The 6,000-nt window shown below is 54.9% G+C and overlaps 1 protein-coding gene across 1 annotated transcript in view; it reads left to right on the top strand.

Moving 5' to 3' along the window:
* Nucleotides 1–1,008: 1,008 nt before the first annotated feature.
* Nucleotides 1,009–6,000, top strand: part of LOC117074081 (plexin-A2) — a gene marked incomplete at its 3' end in the record, with an annotated part of 200,122 nt that continues 195,130 nt past the window's right edge. Inside the window, exon 1 of the mRNA XM_033195314.1 lies at nucleotides 1,009–1,787. The remainder of the gene's footprint in view (nucleotides 1,788–6,000) is intronic.

Below are 6,000 nucleotides of genomic sequence, written 5' to 3'. Positions count from 1 at the left end.
ATACCACTGAGGACTGTGGCCACGAGAGGGCAGTAGAGGAAGCTTATCAGAGTACTTGGGCAGGAGTAAACTCGTGTGCGCTCTAACCGCGAGCAGGGACTACGCAGACCCTGCGAACTCGCTGGGGTCCAGCTTGCAGGCCCCTTCCGAAAAGCAGTGTCTAGAAGCTGCGGAGTTACTGAGACTGGGTAGCAAGGAATCAGTGGCCTTGAGGGCACTGAGGCATTGTCATCCAGAATCCTGAAACCTCTCACCTTAGGTTATTAAAATAAGTTATCTTATCGCCACCCCTCTGATTCTCCTGCCAAAAAGATTCTCTGAATTGGATATAGAAAGCTCTTCTCCTGTCCCCAATGCCCCCATCCAAGTCGGGACTTATCAGATGCCCAGGATCCCTATCAGGGCTGGAAGCTTGAGATTCAATTCAGAGCAAGGTTCATCTTCTCGTTGCAATAATAATAATAACAACAACGTCAAGCCTTATTTGACAGCTTGTTGGCCTTTTTTTTTTTTTTAATTTACAAGAAGAGGAAATTTGCTCCCACAAATTCCAAGACTCTAGTCTCAACCCCATCAGACAAGCCCCGTTCCTCCCTACTCACCCCTCACTCAAAGATCAAGAGGGAGGTGTGCAGGATGTGCGCGGTGACAGGTGATGCGAATGGCGGGGGAGTCCCTGTCCCTACTGCCCTCACTCACTCTTCCTGTGTCCTGAGCTCCCCGCTAACCCCAATGCTCGACCTTCTATCCCCACCGGGGGCTAAACCAGCTGGGCTCGCAAGGCCCTACTCGAATTCCCGGGCCCTGGCAGCATTTTCCTTGTCCCCGGGGCTACTTAAGGTGGCCGATGGGTCCGGGCTGAGCTGGGCGCAGGACAGGCAGCAGAGCGGCCTCCCGATGCCAAACCTGCTTCTCCTTTGTTGACAGCTTGCGGAGGAGGAAGTCCGCGCGGGCGGGGGAGGGGGCACGGGGCTGGCTGTGGCGGGCGGTGCCAGCAGCGGGCGCGGCCCCAGCTCGGGCGGCCGCGGCCGGCGGGGAGGGGGTTAACGTGCGCGGCCTCTATGATAATGAGCTGCATGGTAAAATAGGGAGGCCGGCGCTCGGGGCTCCGCCGCCGCCGCCGCCGCCACCGCGGGAGCCAGAGCTGCCGGGCTGAGAGGCATCCGCGCCAGACTGGAGCGGGAGGGCATCGGAGCGCAGTTGCTGGGAATTTTTCAGCCGAGAGGGCGAGCGATCCGGAGAGAGACCCCGCGAGCTTGGGAACGGTAGGCAGCGCGAGCGCCGCAGCTGGCGGAGCAAACCTCGAAATAGATCTGGAAAGCCAGGCTCCCGGAGGAAATGGGACTGTGAAAGAACCCGAGAGCAAGAAGGGAAGGAAGCGCCGGGATTGCTGATGTCAGAGGAGCCCGGAAAGTCGCGCTGGAAAAATCTGAAGACAGCCGGGGCTCTGCTTCTTCCCCACGAGAGACACCGCCGGCCACCCCCACACGCCCCCTCGGCGCCTCCGGGTGCCCCCCGCGAGCCGGCGACAGCGCCCAGCGGGGCTGCTGCGGGGCGACGGAGGACTGAGGGGCGCGCGGGGCGGAGACCGCGGGGCGACTTCAGGAATACAGATAAGTGGCTGGTGGCTTGATGTGGATTTTAATGAATTTGGACTCCATGTGGATTTGGTCTTCTCCCTGATTCCGAGCTGCGGGCAGGGAGAGGGGCCTCACGCCGCCCTCAGCAGCCGGCGGCCGAGGCAGACAGAGCGGGGACGGAAGGACAGACCGACGTCGCCAAGCTGGGTAAGCGGCCTTCTCCCCACAGGCGCGCACACCCGTGGCGGCTTCTCCCGCACCCGCCTCTTTGGGGTCCCGGCCCCAGGCAACTGGGCTTGGCCGCGGCGGGCGACTCTCCGTGTGGGCTCGGCCACTTTTGCGGGCCGGAGCGCGGCGTGCGCGCGATCTCAGGCTCACTGGAGCCGCTGCCTCCCGCCCAGGGCTTCCCGGCCGCGGGCTGAGGGCGGCAGCAGCGCTCCGCGGCGCGCCTCCACCGCGCACCTGCCGGCGCTCTGCGGCTTTGGGGAGCTCGGGGTGGCAAGGCTGTCCCGAGAGCCGGAGCCCAAAGAGGGCCTCGGTGGCACCAGCGAGACAACCCAAAGCCACAGTGGCCAGCGATCGATTTGGGGGCGTTCACTCCAGTGCCAGAGTCCCTGGTAGCCGCCGGCTGTCCCTTCAGATCCGAGACTGGAGATCAGGGAAAGGGGAAAACATCATTTGCGCGGGTTCCATAAGGCTCAGGGAGAGATTCCTAGGCACTGAATGGGTCTAAGTGTTTCATCTCCCGGGACTCCCTTTGCGGTGTATCGCCCAGCAGGGGTCCAGCCCCATAGTGTGAGGACTACGCGAGTGCTGAGGGTTGAAATGGGAGTTTGCTTAGGGTCCCAGAGGCTCCTTACGAACCATTTGAGAATATTTCCTTCCCTGTGCTCTTTCTTGCCCCACCCCACAAGTTAGGTAGGGATCCTAGAAAATTCTAGCCCTTTTTAACCATCCCACGGGTAGTCTCTATAATGCCAATCATAGTCTAGATGCCCAGAGAGTCACCAGAAACTACCATTCTAGGTCCCCGAAAAAGTGTCCACCTGTTTGGAATGACCCTTGCCCTAGTGGGACCTACCTACTCAAACTCAGCTCTGCTCAGGAGGGATAGAAATAATGGGGGAGAGGAAGTTGGATAAGAGATTTGAGGTTCTAGGTCATCAAGGGTCTAGAAATGAGAGCCCCAAGAGGTGGGCAATGGAAATATGAACAGGATTCCTGCAGGAATCTAAGATCTTAGAGTGACAGTGGCACACCATAGAAGGCACGCAAGTACGCAAGGGACATGAAGGCAGGATCAGTTTGAGGGGATTGGGACTGCCAGTCACAGCTTGAGGCAGTCACTTGGGGGCCCGTCGGCTTGGAGGAACCCACAGAAATTTGGGGTCACATTCATTTCCTTCCATTCACGTACACAGTGGACAAAGCTTATGAGCGGCAGGCCAAGATGAATATCTTGGCTGGCCTGGGCTGGACACTTTGAGAGCACGAGTCAGGTTTAGCTCTCCCCTCTCCCCACACAATAGCAGTCTCCCTCCTTTGCTGGGCTTCTTTCCTAGACATTGAAACTTCACTGTTCCCTCTGGGTTGACTTTGGATTCTGGGACCTTCTACTGAGTGACAGAGCCCCAGGAAGAGATTACCTTGGCTGGAGGAATTCAGCTATTCCTAACTGAAATGCACAACTTTTATGCAATCACCCCAGAAAGCTCCCAGAGTTTCTTGCAGCCCTCTCGCCTCTGACCTCCAGGCAAGAAAAGAGAAGAATTCATTAACTTCCCTCTCTCTTCACAGAGAACCATTTGAACTAATTACCTGGGATCTCTCCTCGGTGGTGTCCTGGGGGCTGAAGGGGCGGTGAGGAGAAAGGGTAGGGAACCAGGGAAACAGAGTGGAATCTGTGAAAATACCCTAGCGAGGTTGTTTTTCATTCCCCTTCTTCCACCCGGCATCACCACCAACCCCTCCTCATCCCGGAACTTGCCCCTGCTGCCACCAGCCAGCATTACCTAAAGGAGCGATTTCCCTCCACTCTGCAGCTGATCCTCTTCAGGGACCCGCTGATAAAGGGAGGGCAATGCAGACTGCCCTCTCTGCTCCCTCACTGTCCTCAGCAAATTGCATTAGGATGGGGGCAAATTGGCTTGCAAAGCAGTTAAATGGAAATGACATTTGGAGCGATGTGCAGGGAAGATGCTGAAGAGCAGCAGTGGTAAAGTACCAAGAGATCTCCTCTACCCAGGGACCATGAGTCTGCCAAGGAAATCCCAGCTGGTCCTTCTTTTTGACAGGGCATAAGGACAGGGGTCCCTCGAAGCCTAGATCAGGACAGGGGGGCTGACTAGCTTTTCAACCCAAGTCTAAATGAAGAGTATGGCAGTGTCTTACATCCATCACCCAAAACCATGCCATTACAAAGTTGGTGGCCCCCTTTCAGACCTGGTCTGAATACCTACCCCTGTCTTCAGAGCACCAGGGGAGCATTTACCCTGCAACTCTCTTGACTATCAAAAGCTGCAGATGCGGCGAATGTAAAAGTTCATTCACCATCTGTTTTACTGAAGTCTGCACTTAAAATGAGGTTAAAAAGAAAGCACTCAAAGAACAGCTACCTGTTTCCTAGATCCCTTTCCCATTTACAAATAGTTCTGATTACTCAGCTAATCTTTATTTCATGGGCAGGTTATAAGAAAACACAGGAGCAGGAGGGGAAACCAGTGACATGGTTAAATATACAAGGCAGCAGCTGACAGCAGCCTAAACTCACCACTTTAGGTGCTATGAAATATTTATGGTGCTAGAGTTGTCACTGTTTGGGGGTTTAATAGTTTCTATCCTACCTCATTTTCTATGATTGCCTCCCTAAGATATAGGGTTTGGTGTGGGGGAGGCAATTCCTGTCTCCAACAGCACCTCCCCACCACCACCAGCTGTCTCCCTGCATTGCCACACAGCTGTCTCCGCACACACGAACTGAGGCATAATATACTTCTGTCCATCATGGCAAATGGAGAGGCAAGGAGCGCCTAGCCAGCCCCCCACCCCACACCCCCGTTCTGATCATAAAGAGACTGCAGCATTGTGTTACAGTCTGTTAACTAGAAATAATTCAGGACTGTCCACAGGGAAACTGGTAGAAACAGGCTTTGAGGTGCTGGGAGTTTTACAGCTCATGTGCATTCCCCCCTCAGCCCCAATCACCACTCCACTGCCCCACCCAGGGGCAGTCTGTTATCAATTCACTATATGTGAATATTCTATTTCTACCCTTCACATATGTTCAGTTCAAACAATGATGAATGGAACCGGTTCCCTTAACAGTTTTTTCACTTCGTTACAAAGATTTCATGCCTGATTAGAGTAAATGAGGGGTGGGTGTGCATCCACTTCTCTTTTGGTCATTTCTAAAGGTGAGCCCTGTGGAGACAGAGAGAAAGGCAGTTCTTCCCAGGGTCAAACAGCTGGTCCCAAGGCGCGAGGGAGGGATGGCTGCTAAGAAGAGCATACCCCCGTCCTCCTGGGCTTAGCCCTCAGGCTCTCCTGGGCCTCATTCCCTAGCATTTGGGCATATGGAACCTCTTTATCTAGCTCCACACTGCTCCATCTGGAATTGGAGGGCACAAATAGAGGCGAGAAAGTTCTTTGTTGGCGAGCAGGGTCCCTGCTGGGTAAGAGTGTAAGGGGAGAGGAGGAAGGAAGGGTGCATAGCTGAAATAAATGGCTGAGGCCTGAGCAGTGCAAAAGTTCTCTGCTCCTACAGTTGGTTAACCATTAACCGCCTTCTCTGCCCCGGTTCTGTCTCCCTCTTGGGTGAAAGAATATCTCTGGGAAACTCAGAGGACCAGCAGGTGTTCCCCCATCTCCCCCCTCCTCACCCCAGCTTAACATTCGCTCTGTCTCCACTGTCCTGCCACAGCCCCAGGCTCAGCCTCTGACCCCCACTCACCTCTTCCTCACCTTCTTCCCCTGCCCTAGCATACTCTTCCTACCCACTGCCAGTTGTCCCTTTACCCAGGCATTGCCAGTTGTTTGCAGGGCGGGGCGTGTGTCAGAGACTGGGAAGCAGGCAGGGAGGTGGGGAGAAGCTGTTGAAGGGAGCGACTGGCTTCACACAGGATTTGGAGCAGGAGCTCTGAGCTCAGGTTATAGATAGCTCTATAACCATTAGGATTTTCATAGTGCTTCTCACTGTGGATCTGGCTTGTGGGTGGCTGTTTTGGCCCTTTGAGGTGAGTCCATGTGGTCCAAGTCCTTCCCAAGGCATTCTTAGAGAGTCAGACCTGGAATCCTGAACGTCAGAGGAAACCAGCAGGTGGATGGAAGATGTAAATCAAGATACAGGAGCAAAGGCACACGTGGAAAGACAGAAGTCAAGATATGGGCACAGGCGCAGATAAATGGAGAGAGGGAGGGAGAC

Source organism: Trachypithecus francoisi, unplaced genomic scaffold (genome assembly GCF_009764315.1).
Source record: "Trachypithecus francoisi isolate TF-2019V2 unplaced genomic scaffold, Tfra_2.0 Lachesis_group5, whole genome shotgun sequence".
Lineage (NCBI taxonomy): Eukaryota > Metazoa > Chordata > Mammalia > Primates > Cercopithecidae > Trachypithecus > Trachypithecus francoisi.
This window is presented reverse-complemented; position numbering and strand designations above follow the sequence as displayed.